The sequence below is a fragment of the Centruroides sculpturatus genome, unplaced genomic scaffold (genome assembly GCF_000671375.1).
Source record: "Centruroides sculpturatus isolate CEXI.00-Female unplaced genomic scaffold, Cexi_2.0 scaffold1304, whole genome shotgun sequence".
Taxonomy (NCBI): Eukaryota; Metazoa; Arthropoda; class Arachnida; order Scorpiones; family Buthidae; genus Centruroides; species Centruroides sculpturatus.
This window is the reverse complement of record NW_019385537.1, coordinates 124,409-139,184: the sequence shown is the minus strand read 5'-3', so window position 1 is coordinate 139,184 and position 14,776 is coordinate 124,409. Positions and strand designations below refer to the sequence as shown.

At 27.2% G+C, this 14,776-nt stretch overlaps 1 protein-coding gene across 1 annotated transcript in view; it reads left to right on the top strand.

Annotated features, from left to right (window-relative positions):
- The first annotated feature begins 439 nt into the window (after nt 1-439).
- LOC111639927 (rho guanine nucleotide exchange factor 10-like protein) overlaps nt 440-14,776 on the top strand; it is a 102,041-nt gene continuing 87,704 nt past the window's right edge. The window contains exon 1 of the mRNA XM_023385885.1: nt 440-604. The gene's annotated coding sequence lies outside the window, so the exon portion shown is untranslated. The remainder of the gene's footprint in view (nt 605-14,776) is intronic.

Genomic DNA, 14,776 nt, shown 5'->3' with positions numbered 1-14,776 from the left:
GGCTAAGTTTATATATTTATATTAAATTTAACAATGCATTAACTTTTTAACAAAAGGTATTTAAATAATTTTTAGTCACTCATTAACTGCGTATCAATTGTTAAATGACAATTCATGAATGAAAAACAGAAAAAAAAATTATCACACGCAATTTATAAACCATTTTATTACTTTCTATTTTTATAAGTGCGGATTACATAACATAAAATTGCGCAAAAAAGTAAATAAATAATTTAATCCGAATCGATTAAAATTCGTTTTAAAAATACGAACCATTTTTAAAGGAAAAATTTAAAAAAAAAAAGAAAAGAAAAAGAAACCGAAATAAAAAAAAACAAATACAAACAACTCAGGGCGTCACCTAGCGCCCATCCTTCCATTGATGACGTAATTATGGCAGTAATGTAACGAGAGATGCTATTGGCCAATTACTTTCAAACCTACCAATAACCGGCCAGTTTTTTTGTCACTCAGTCGCTGGACGGTCGGCTGCTTTTTTGATGATCGAAGCTTTCGATGGAAAATAAACAGGGATTGTACGTTTACTCCTTTTTTTTAACTGTAATATTTGAATTAAAGAATATCTATAACACGTAAAGGAAAGGTAAGTTTAGTGTTATGTGTGTATTGTACACACAATTATATGTTTTGATCATTTGTTGTTAGGCTTAACGGGACAATGTAAATTTCACTTGATCAATAATAATGACAGATATTATATACACAGTTGTTTTCAAGTAACTACATAATGTCTACCCTTGGCAACCGATTGTCGTGTGAAATTACATGGAGGAGAAAGCATAAAAAAATCGGTTTCACTTAAATTGTATTTAATAATGAAAGGGAAAAAACTATAAGTCACTTCCTCCTATAACAATTGGTTGATGTTACTTTTAGGTCATCTGCTCGTGTGTTTATATACGTGTAAATTACCTATAAGTGACACCTACTCAATAATTGTTTGTCTATCACATCACTTGCTTTTGTAAGGTTAAAGGTTGATGCAGGATTAATTTTTTTTTCTTTTCTTTTCTTCAGTTATTTCTTGTTCCTGCCAAATATTGTTACTAAAAGGGGTCAAGGACTATTTTTGACAGTAAGGTTTATTTTGTTTATTGTGGTTTGTGTTTTTATATGGTGTATTCCCAACCTTAGTAACACATTATTCGATGGCTATGGGCAATTTGGGGCCCCATTGGCTGAGGCCCCAAATTGCCGATCTTTTATGAGAAAATATTTTGGCCAAAGGAAAATGTCCGAAGTCGAAACACTATGCGGGAGGCCCCTAATTTGAATTCATCCGGGCCCTACGAAGATCAGATGTGACACTGACCTTATTCCTATTAAGGATATTGTTTTCTTTTTTTGTGAGAAGCTTTTTAAAGTGTGTTACTAAGGGAATGCTCTTGTGATGATTGTGTTTTATAAACTGTTACTAAGGGGATTAAGATACAAAGTTAAAATTAGAGGAGGATTTTGATCTTTCTGTAATTCTAAAAATACTAAATTAAAAATGAAGTTTTAAAGTAGAAAAATTCTGCCAATTATTCTCTTTAAATTAAGTGTAAGAACTTGTATTATTGAGTTATTGATTCATTGTTTTATTGCTTATAGAGTAAATGATTAATTGTTTTAATTAAGTTAAAATTTATTAAATTGTAAATATGTAATGGTTTATTTATTTTTGTTTTTTAGTATGTTTCTAGAATCAAACTTTTTAGGGGAATAAATAAATTTGAGGAAAATATATGAAAATTTAATAAATTTTAAAATAGATGATGGTTTTTTGATTAAGTTTGATGAATATTTTATCTCACGTTTTGAAATATTAATAGTGGTGAGCTGATCGATAAAACTTATCAACAACCAATCGGATCATTATGAAAATTTTATATTTCTTCTGTTTTTTGAAGAAAATAAATGTAGAAATTATTAAAACAGATCACATTGATTTCATCAAGGATGGTTTGCATTATTCTGTTATTAGGAAGTGTTAATAATTGTGTAGGTGGTGGAAATGTAAATTTTTTAAGAAGTTAATGATTTTAAATTACAGGGTAAGAGATGATATAATTAAAATGTCTTGAATAATTCTGAAATGAGTTTTAAATATTAACAGATAAAGTAAAATATTTATAAATCTTATATTGTATATATTGTATATATCAATTACAAAATATTTAATAACACTAGATAGGAAACTGATATTCTATATATTGAGAAATTCTTTAATCAGTTGAAGAAAAAAATAAATTTTGAATCAAATAAAAATAAATTTATCGTGTTTTCATTATAATATCATAATTAAAATATATAAATGACATATTATGTGAATCATTTATTTTATGATGATGAAGAAAAACAGATGCACTTGGATGATATTTTCATTTTGTCTGAAAACTGTTTATAGTTTATAAGCTATATTGAAGCAAGACAGATGTTGTAATAGATAGTATTACAAAAATACTTGGCAGACTCCAATAAAATCATCTACAGTTTATTCCAGATTTCAGCATTTTAATGGTTTTTGTTTTTAATTAATTGATTTATTTGAGTAATGTTTGTGCATGTGTACACGTTTATAATTATTGATAAATGTTTTGAGTTTTCTAAATTAATGATAAATTGGAATCAGCTGGCAGAAGGCTTAAGACAATTTCTTTGGTTGGCAGTTTGAAAATGTCTCCAGGCAGTTGATTTTTATCTTCTCTGACAATTATTAAATATCATTTTCTAAATCGGCTATTGTATTTGAAGATATATGATGTACTGGTACAATATTTTTTTTTAATGCTGTAGACCAAATAATTCAAAATATCAACGAGAAATGATTTATTATTAAATCATCATTAAACACTAACCTTTAACTTCAATTAACATATATTAACTGCAGTACATTTTCAACCTCTTAAACACTTTTAAAAACTCAGTGCTATTAAATCATGATAGATTTATGTAATTTTATACAAAAATAAATACAGTGATAGTGATAGCAAATAAAAAAAATATGAAATATGTCTAAATTAGAATGAATTTATTGAAAAGAATGGAAATATAAGCATCATTTTCAAAGTACAGATGAGTTTTATAACAATAAAAAAAAGTTTAAATGCTAATAAAAAGTAAAATGTTTATAAGTCAGATCCCTTTCTTCCCCTCCACCTTTAACAATCCAAATTTAATACATTTATACACATACACACATACACATAAGAAGGAAAGTAAAATGTAAAAAATTAGTGTGAGTTGACACATATATTTAATAACAAACAGTACAAGCATTTCAGTACAACATCAATTATGGAGAAAGCTAATTTGGCATCGTTTTAATCTTCCATTTTCCATTATTTCCGAAATTTTTCACTGACTCTAAACTAGTAATATTTTAAATTATTCGTATTTTATCTGTGAAAAATGAACAGACATTTCCTCTATTCGTCGCTTCATTTATTGCAGTAATTGGCAGGTTATTAATAGCGTGAGCTTACTTCCAGGGAACTTCGTTCGTAGCGCTTGCTGACTATTTACTATTAAGCTCTATATAATTGAGTAATTTTGATTATAATTGCTTTATCGTTTTAAAATCAAGAAATATATTTGTAAGACGTATGCAAATATATTTCGAATTAATAAAAACAAAATACTGTTGAAATTTCTCATTAGGCTCTTTCTGTCAGGTTCGAATTGTATATTTAACCAGTGATTCTCTCTGAATGTAAATGGATTGTATTATTGTATAAACTATAAAAGCAATACCAGGGCTTCTCTGGAGGACTTTTAGAAGAAATTGCCCCTATTTAGGTACTACACACGTGAACAAATCCCGGAAACTTCACTTGAAAAGACACGAACCCACGACCTGGTCGTGGGTTTTCAACCAGAGTCTGTTCAGTGTTTTTGCTGATAGACTCTTAATGTAAATATAAATATNTTAAAATATACAGTATATATAAAATTTCTTGCTTGTAAAGATCTTAGAATAATGCAATATAAATAAAAAAATATATAATGAGGAAAATATCATTGTAAGATGAAATTTTGTAAGTTTTATATGTAATACAAAGTAATAAAACATTTCTGTATCTTTTTAAATTCTACTCTTGTTGTTATTCCTATACCTTGGAATAATTTGATATTTTGATAAGCTTTTCCTGTGTAGATGATGATATGATATTGGATAACATGTTCATTTAAAAGAAATTGTAGAAATATTTACTAGCTACGTTAGATGTTTCAAATTGTAATAATGGTTTTATTAATAATAGATCTATGTATATTTAAAGAAAATTCAAAAATATATGACTAAAAGTACTTTCAATAATTAATGAATCAGTTAATAAATTATGACTAATAGAACATAATTCCATATGATGATATTAATCAAAAGATTATGTAAAATAAGCAGTTTTATAGGCAACCTATAAATTGTTTTTACTAATATATATAAACCTTTCCTTGAATCAAATATGCATTATACACTATTGAACAATTCTGCATATAAACATTTTATATTTTGTTTAATCTGTTCTTTAAATTAAAGTTATTGTTACAAGCTGTAAGCAAAGTTACAATTGAATTTTTAATGTAAGAATAATATTTTGGAGGTTTTTGAGAAATAAACTTCATATATTTTGATCTGTATTTAAAAATTTACTTTTGGTGTCTGGCAGTCTCTCTCCAGTTTTTCAAAAGAAATAGAAAAGTCAAAAAAGTCAATATCGACATTTATTAAATTGCCTAGCATTTATTAACTTTTTTAAAGTGAAAACAAGTATGTAACTGCACTCAATATTCTGTATTTTGTTAAGAGTATTGCAAAAGATCTTTGGCATCAACATTTCTATACTGATGATAATGATTTATAAATCTACGTATAATTACAATAAATAATACATTTAAACACCAAACAAAAATTTTAACAAATTAAGAAGTGTTATTTATTTCTGATCGATAAAACTTATCAACAACCAATCGGATCATTATGAAAATTTTATATTTCTTCTGTTTTTTGAAGAAAATAAATGTAGAAATTATTAAAACAGATCACATTGATTTCATCAAGGATGGTTTGCATTATTCTGTTATTAGGAAGTGTTAATAATTGTGTAGGTGGTGGAAATGTAAATTTTTTAAGAAGTTAATGATTTTAAATTACAGGGTAAGAGATGATATAATTAAAATGTCTTGAATAATTCTGAAATGAGTTTTAAATATTAACAGATAANAATATTCTGTATTTTGTTAAGAGTATTGCAAAAGATCTTTGGCATCAACATTTCTATACTGATGATAATGATTTATAAATCTACGTATAATTACAATAAATAATACATTTAAACACCAAACAAAAATTTTAACAAATTAAGAAGTGTTATTTATTTGACACTAACGTTTTCAAGCATATTCATGTTAATTAAATAAGGCTTCTTAATTTTTTAAAATTTACTGTTTTTATTTTTTTTTGTTTGTTTAAATAGCATCAAAGAATCAAAATGTGTTACAAAATACTGTATATTTAAAATAGAAAAAATATATTAACAGAATGAATTTAACTTTAAAAAATGGACTGTAGGACTGTAAAAGGAAAACTATAAATGTATTTCCTTTAGATTGCCTTATACTTCCATTAGAATTAAGTCTGTAATCTCAAATTTTAAATCAGTTTTTCCTTGTTACTTTTATCATTATTAAATAAAAATAAACTTTATTGATAAAAACATTGATATTCTTATGAAATGCTAAATAACAAATCTAATTTATTGTATCAGTGTGTATTATTTTTTCATATTACTAAAATATTATTATTACTATTATTTTGTTTTCATTTAATAAAAGAGGCCATAACTGAAAGAGAGAACTTGTTCTGTCATATGTAAGAAAAACTGGAACATCTTAACAATAATATATCATATTACAAAGTATAGTGGTATAATTGTTTCCATCAGAATATAGAATAGTATGCATGCATATTTTTATTAAATATTATCATAGATGATCATTACATAAAATTATCTAAGTTTTAATAATATTATAATTAAATAATTATCAAACCTTAATTGTAAGACAATCTCTAGATTAAAATTGGATTAATAAAGTTGTTTACCTATATCCAAATTTACAGATCATTAAATATGTTTTATGTGTTGACAACATTCATTTAAATTATTTTAAATTATAACATTAGAAACATGTGAAAAAACATTGTTTAAAATGAGAGTTGAATTGCAACACAATTTGCAAGTAACCTTTATTTGGAATGTAACTAATAGTAATTAATTAATGCCTGAATATTAAAATATTATTTAATGTTGTTAAATAAGTACTTGAGTTAATAATTTTTGTTTGTCAATAGTTTAAGGAATTATAATGGTACTAAATGATGCCGCATTTTGAAAAGATTTTAAAAAAAAACATGAATAATCTGAATTACAAATGGTGACACAGGATTCATAATAAATATATCAATATTATGTAATTTGAACTAAACATAGGTGATTAAGTTGTCAATTTGTAATACAAGATGATGAATTTGATTATTAATATATACTTTGGGCTTGGTTTACTATATGTTTATATAAAAAATTGAAGTTTGAAAATTGTATCTGAAAATATTTAATTTACAGTAAGCATTTTGATTATATAAATTTCTTAACTTTTTCCAAATATCTATATTTATGATTAGAACTTGAGAAACTTTATGCTTGTTTATTAATCAAATATCTTTTCAGATATATATTGCTAGTATTCCAGGATTCTGATACTAACAAGAAATATCTTTTAAAAAAAGAAAGAAAAACTGTTAAAAAAAATAATGAAAACAAATTGGATATTATCATATACAAGGTAGCTTCAAAAAGTTTCTGGAGTTATGCTGGATTAGTCAGTTAAAGGCAATGAAAAAGTACATGTAGTGCATGTCTTAGTTACACATGTCAGGAATAGAGAAATGTGTTCAAACAAATCAGTACTCACTGCAAAGACGACAACAGTTAACATTCACTGAAAGTCGTGTTGTTGAGACAAGGTGAAACAGAGTCTGATGAAAATGTCTGGAAGAACAATGTACAAATATCAAATTTTGTTATTTGATATTTGTATGTTGTTTTGTGTTATTGAGGGAAATCTCAGACCTTGAAAATATTTCAGGACGGACGCCTATGCTGAATCTGCCACGAAGCATTCTCAAGTTTGACTGTCAAAAATGCTTTTGTGAGGGACAAGAAAGTATTGCCAATGATTTGTGAAGTGGTTGTCTGTCAACATCAACATCTGAGGAGAAAGTGTTGATTGTATGCAAGATTTTGAAGTCAGAGATGGCAGTCAATTGAGCAGATCTCCAAGACAGCAAAAATTTTGGTTGGAAGCTGTCATTCCATCCTACATGATCAATTGAACATGCATTGTTTGCCAACACATGGTGCCATGAATGCTCATGATGGACCTCGTGGATTTCTACCTCTTCTCCTGGTTCCCCTATCTTCTTGTAAGATGCAATCAAGGGATATCACTTCAAGAATGCAGATAAGGTTGTATAGAGTGCAACATCTGCATTGCAGTCATTGTTACAAGGCAGCTTCCAAGAATATTTTCAGCAGCTATACCAGCATTGGCAAAAGTGTGTGGTTGCTGGAACAAATACTTTGAAGGACACATTGCTTGATTTGTCAATTGTACACATACTTTCCAGTAATAAACCAATTCCAGGGACTTTTTAAAGCTACCTTGTACATATTCTCTCTGTTGTTGTTTTTTGTGTAAATGGTCAAGTACAGATTATTAAGATTTTAGATTTACTTTTATTATAAGTTCTTGAGAAGTAATGCTGTAACACAAGTAACTTAATTAGTTAACACTGCATTTTTTTCTATTATTTCCTTTTATTAGTACTTTTCCTTAATCAGGTTAACTTAAATAAATACAGTAGAGCGTCGTTTATCCGAAAGCTGGTTATCCGAAAGCATTCCAGTCAGCAAATTTAAATTTTCGCTAGTGCTGTGGCGCTGCAATCTTCGGCTATTTCTCGGGCTACTCAAATATTTTACGTTTTTGATACTAAATTAACATCTGAAGTATAATTTTTTATTGTTTTTATATTTTTCAATAAATTTATTTTGTTTGTACAAAATAAAAAAATAATTTTTAACGATACAATAGTCTTCGTTAGGTTTAACATCGACGAAAATTCAACGCAAAGCGACACGCAACGGAGAGAAATTTCAACATGGGATAAATTAATATATTTTTTCGTACATGATTCGTTATCCAAAAAATAAGTTATCCGAACCACCCCAGTCCCCAATTGATTCGGATAAACGACGCTCTACTGTATATTAATTTGATTAATTGTAAATTTATAGGATTATTACAATACTAAGAAGGAATTAATTTCAATAAAATTTATTTTCTTTTGTAATGAAAAGACATCTTGTATTAAGAGTTTAAATCATTGTTAGCTCTTGCAAATCCATATTTGTATCGGTATTTTACATTTTAAAAATTCCAAAATAAATTCATTAAAAAACAACTGATATAAAACAATGAAAACAGTTATGTTTTTGTTTAATTGTGGTATTTGTCTGTTTTTATCATGATTTGTATAGTGCATATTGTTACAATATAATGTCTGTTAAATTTGGTTTCTCTGTAATTTATTGCCATTGAATCTTTTTATTAAAAAAGTTTTCAAAATAAAATATAAATTATTCTTATAATTAATATGAATAATTTATATTCTTGTGACTGAGAAAAATTTCAATATACCAACAGAAATATATATATATATATATATTGTTATTATTGATTTATGCAAAATATTGATAAGGATATTGAGTATGAAATTCTCAGTCATAATCATAGCAAAACAAACCAATTTATGCAGTGCAGTCATAGCCACTTATCCTGACAGATAATACAAACTCTATTCTTGGCACAGCCAGAATCTGTTTCTAAATCACTTGTCAGTGATTCTCTAGTTTTGTTTGTGAAAATACAGTTGTTGTTAAAGCTGTTAGAAAACACTGTTATATGAATTAAATAATTTTATTTAAAACAAATAGACAAAATTAAATAATTTATTTACTAGATATTTTCATAAAATTATCATGTTTTCCGATAAAAGAATAAAATAATATTGAAAAGGACATTTAATTAAAAACAACTTGAAATCTTAACAATTTTCAATTTTGTAATTAAGTTAATACATAAGTAATTATTAATAATAAGAAATTTAAAACTATTTAAAAGCACTAAAAAGAAAAATGAGTGAAAAATAAAACTAAAAATCAGTCAAATTTTATAAATTATTTAGATGTTTCTTTTATTTTTTCAATTGTATTAAATTAATATCTAGGATAATAAAGCATAATTTTCATCTTAGTTTTCTGTTAATTGAAATTTCTTTATTAAATTTTTCTGTTTTTCAAATGAACATATTTTTCAAGCCTTGTATAGTTAATAAATCTTTCATCAAAACTAAGTTTGTTATGACTAATAATTTAAATAGTAGAATAATATTTTTGACTAATATACTAATTATAACACATTCCATATGCTTAAACTTATGAGCAGACAAAACATTACAAAAATTTATGAAAAGCACACTGCTTAAAATTAAAATAGAATACAGTTTTATCATTTTTGACTTGACACAGATTCTATTGGGATCGAAAATGTTTGTCATAATGTATTTATATTAAATTCTATTTGCTGGTATATTTTGAAGGTTTTGGTGGTGTTATTTACAGTCCATCAGTGTGAATTTAGTGGAATTCATACTTTCACAAAAATTTTTAATCTCCTGTTACAAAAAACACATTTATATCCTATTAAAGAAACAAATCAATACATGAGTAAAATATAATTGCCAAAAAGCAAATACTTAAATATTTAGAGAACACGGATAATCCAAACCATAGATATCATTGTGATTTTATGTGAAGTCTCGTATTCACACTACAATACCTTACAAACTGACCTCCATGCATTGGAAAGAACTTCAGCTTCTTTGAAATCAATATATCTGCCTTGTTTTGATGACTTTGAGTTTTAGAAAAAATAGTAATTGATAAGTCCATGAAGTCATGCACCAGATGGATAATACTTTCCTTTTTCCACTGTACCTCTATCTTGGATTCTGTTGCAAACGCCACTAATGCCATCGAACGTAAGTCTTTTCCTATCAAGTAAATGTGCTTTTTAATTCTATTGTTCAAATACTAAATTCTTTTCATCACTGACTTATAAGTTTTAAAATAAATGGAAATTAGTTAGAGAAAATTTATATTTATGCATAAATTAAAATAAATAAGACAACAAATATTGATATAATTTCTATTTTTCAATACTATTACTATAACATTTCTTTAACTTCACTCATTGTTAAAGGTATGTTGATTAATTTAATAGATTAACTAGTTACTAGTTTATCTGCATAATTATTATTAATTGCATATAACAAAAACATGTGAATATGAACTTATATTAAATGCAAACAAAATATTTGTTCAACTAACAAGCTGCCTGAAGAGGAAGATAATTGTGTGGTAAATGAACTGACTCAAAGGGAAAAATTAATAACACTATTATTGCCTATGGGTGTTTTTTATTTACTTGGTCTTTTTGTTTTGTACTTGGTTTATAGTCATTTTAATCATATAAGGTTATTATATGGTCTGTATATAAAGATGATATTATACAATCATTCTCCATTTTAATATCAAATGTTTCCTGTAAAAACTATAACCAGGAACCTATTTTCCATTCTAAATAGAAAAAAGATTGTTTCAACACAATCCAAAAGATTAGCACCTGGATGTCCGAGACAGTGTTAGCTTTCCACTCTGGAGACCTGGGATTGAATTTAAGTGAGCAATTTCAGGAATTTCTTGAGTATTCTGTCCTGGATATGTGGGGCATCATCCTTCACTACTGGTTGAATCCACAACAGGCATGGAATAAAATCATCTTTGGTGTCTGCAGGACAGAAAGAGTTGAAAAAAAATGTGAAAAAAATCCAAAATTTTAATCTGTTTTTCAAAAGATTGCGAAAACAATAAAATGCTTATATGTAACAGAAACTATAAATAAGTAACAATCAAACACTATCATATCAAACTTGAAAATTCTTAAAGCATGTTTTTTTGATTACTTGGAATATGATTAATGTAATTGTTAACAAACATCTGCTTTATATGTAGTAATGTATATATTGTAGTTTGTATGCTGTACCTTAAACATTACCAGTATATTTATGATGTGGCCTAGTAAATAAGACACACAATAGAGAGATTTGTTTGGAAAAAAGTAGACAAAGGTTTAAAACAAAAAATGTGGAATACATTGCTATGCATTTTAAGAAAATTTCTCTGATACTTCTGTAAATTGTATAATTGATTGACTAACTATTGCTAATGATGTCATAAAAACATGTTTAGACATTGTTTTATGGGATATTGGTAAAATGTCGTGATGCCTCTCTCAGCATGAGCAACATTCAAGATGCAAATCTTGTTTATTTACATTTTGTACATTTTTCAAAATGTCTACATGTGATTCTAACATTCTGTTACTGGTATTTTGGAATGCAACTCCAGATTTCTTCACATCATTTTATTAAAACTGCTATAGTGATATTAAAATTAATTTTCCCTATATAAATATCAGATGAAAAACATTGTATTCAGAGATACATAATCAGTTGAACCTGTCTATCTCAAATCTCACAGGAATGAGAAAAAATTTGAGATAGACAGGTTTTGTGATATAAAGATCATACACAGTAAACTGTAATAGGCTTCAGGAGGTACAGTATTTTATTAATACAATAGCAAGTATAGTACATACCTGTATTAGGTATAAATAAAACATTTTTGACATACCTTAACAGAAATAGTTTGCCAATAGTTTCTTACGCCTGACTTTTTTCAATTAATAAGCTAGACTTGTAGCCAGAGAAAAACAGCATTAATTGCAACTATGTACTGTATTGCAAGATATGTTTCTCAACTAAAATTTATGCTGTCAAAATGTAGTTGCTGAACTTTGAATTTGTCATCGACACTTTGATCTATAATTTGAGATATAGAGGTTTTGGAAGAAAATTATTTGAAATAAACATGGAAAATATATTGAATTTAGGCTGAAAATGTAGGAAAAAAAGAAATTCTGAGTTACAGAAGTTTTCAAGATAAACATGTTTCACGGATAAACATGACAGATTCAACTACAGAATAAACTTCTGTAGTTGAATCTGTCATTTGTAATTTGGTAATAAAAACCAAATTATGATAAATATTAACTGGGAATATGTTCTGTGGGTATTCCTATATTATATTTAAAAGAGATACAAATTAATGTGTAAAATAATGAATAATATTACAGTGGAACCCCGGTTAACGAACGTCCTGGTTAACGACCAAATCGGTTAACGAACTTTTATTTTGCAAAAATTTTGTCTTGGATAACGAACGTAACGGTATTTTGTGTCAAATTTTTGTTGGTGTTAGGCATGCGCGAGTTAAGCATTGCTTTTCCGAGTGTTTGTGCTATACTTCTTTTTTCAGTTTTGTGATTTATATATTTAATCAATATGGCATCAAAGAAAGAAAAAAGTCATAGTGGCATTAGAAAACGACAACGCAATATAAACAACAATGCGCTATCGCATTTGAGAAAAATTTTGATTAAAAGAGTAAGACAATCAACTTTAGATCAATTTCTTGTTCCTTACACAAAGAGTTTGTTTCTTCGTTAAATTATGACAACGCAACACTTGGGCGATCTGACTAGGGGGAATGCCTTCTGGGAGGTGTTTTTTAAGGGAAACTGGCCCCTATTTAGGGGTTTCAGACGTGGAGAAATCCCGGAAGACTCCACGTGGCCAGCCCGTCTGAGCGAGGTGCGAACCCACGAACGAACTCCCCGTGTTCAAGGTACGAAGACCACTTAGCCACTAGTGGGGTTTTTACCGAAAGAGACTTCGACTCGAAGAATCTTCCGATGAAGTGCTACCCATTATTTTTTTTGGAGGGGATTCCATTTCTAAGCATTAAGGTTCGTATATCTCCACTTTTCTGCCACCAACTACAACAAACGAAGGTATGTACAGTGCTATTTTATTAAACAAAGTTTACATGTTTGTTGCTGTAATGATAGATACTACATTTTCCTACATTTTCATCAAAGAAAATTATTGTATAGGAGACTAGAACGGATTAATTGCATTTGCATTAATTTCTATGGGAAAAATTGCTTCGGTTAACGAACAATTCAGTTAACGAACGGAGTCACGGAACGGATTAAGTTCGTTAACTGGGGTTCCATTGTATATTAATTACAGTTAGTAGTTTCAATGATTTGTATTAAACTTTTAATTAGATTTTATGATAAAATACTCATTATACTGGAATTAAAAATTATAATAAATCCAACACTTTTCTGGGTTAGATTTATAAGTTAAATTTTATAAAGTATCAAGTTGTTTTTTGTGAAATTGTAGACAAGAAAAGAATTCTGTCCTACATCAGAAATCCTAGTATACAAATATAATAGAAAATAACAATTCTAACACCTAAAAACAATTACTCGTTATTTTATTTATGATTTTTGATATATGTCATCACTACATATTATATACTTTTGTATTCTAAAACTTAAACTTCCTCTGTTTCTACACACTAATTTTATATTTTCTGTGCTTTGAATGATTGGTATTATTTGACATTGAATAGTTATACGCATTTAAAACGCAAAAATCAATTTTAACAATCATGAAACTAAAATGACTTCCTGGCTTTTGAAAGTTTTTGTTGTATCCTTTTTTAATACGTGTTTTACTATATATTGTCAACGTTTACAATACTTTTTATCTTTTTAGAAACTGATAAATCTACATGATGACATTAATCGATATCAGGAAAATGTTTGAATTAAATGTTTACATAGTACTGAAGTCTTACAGACTTCAGTATCTGTTTTGATTTTTGCATTGTATTCTAATGATTTTTATTTTTAAAATTATTCAAACTCAATTAATTTCTTATTAAAAATAATTTAAACAAAATTGTTTATAAAAGATGATGTAGTAGCCACAGTGGTAACTTAGCTGAATTACTCAATGTACTATACCTTTAATGGTGGGATTTTAAAAAAAATAACATTAATGTTTTTGACACAGATAACAGGTTGTCACTCATTTTTATTTTTTTAAAATCCCACTGTTAAAAGTCCATTAAGTAATTCAGCCATTTATAAAATCCTAAATTTATAAATTAAAATATACTGCATATTGTAAGTCTGAATATGAAATCTTTAATCAAAGATTGGAATAAGTTATAAATTTATTTTAATTGTTAGTAGCAAATATTTCTGTTAAGCTTTATAACTACAGGTATACCTCGACTTACATCATTTTGAGTTACGTCTAGGGTTTCTGAAATGGGATTCCGGGATCCCGATTGTTTTTTTAACCTGGGAAATATCCCGGGAAATTTTTCTTATCCCGGGAAATCCCGCAAATTTCTTAAAAATTCACTTTTTTTCTTATTTTGTGTTAAGGTTGAGGAGTTTTGCAAATAGAAAGCATAATTAACTCATTCACTGCCAGAATACATTTGTATTTATTAATTTTAAACCTACCTATTAGTTTTTTTAAATTTTTGCTCGTTATAGCATGTCACAAATGGTCAATAATCAATATATAGCTTATTTGTGGCATGACTATAAAAATTCTTTACTTGTCGGAACCTGTAATATCTGGAATAATTGTGCTTACGCTGTC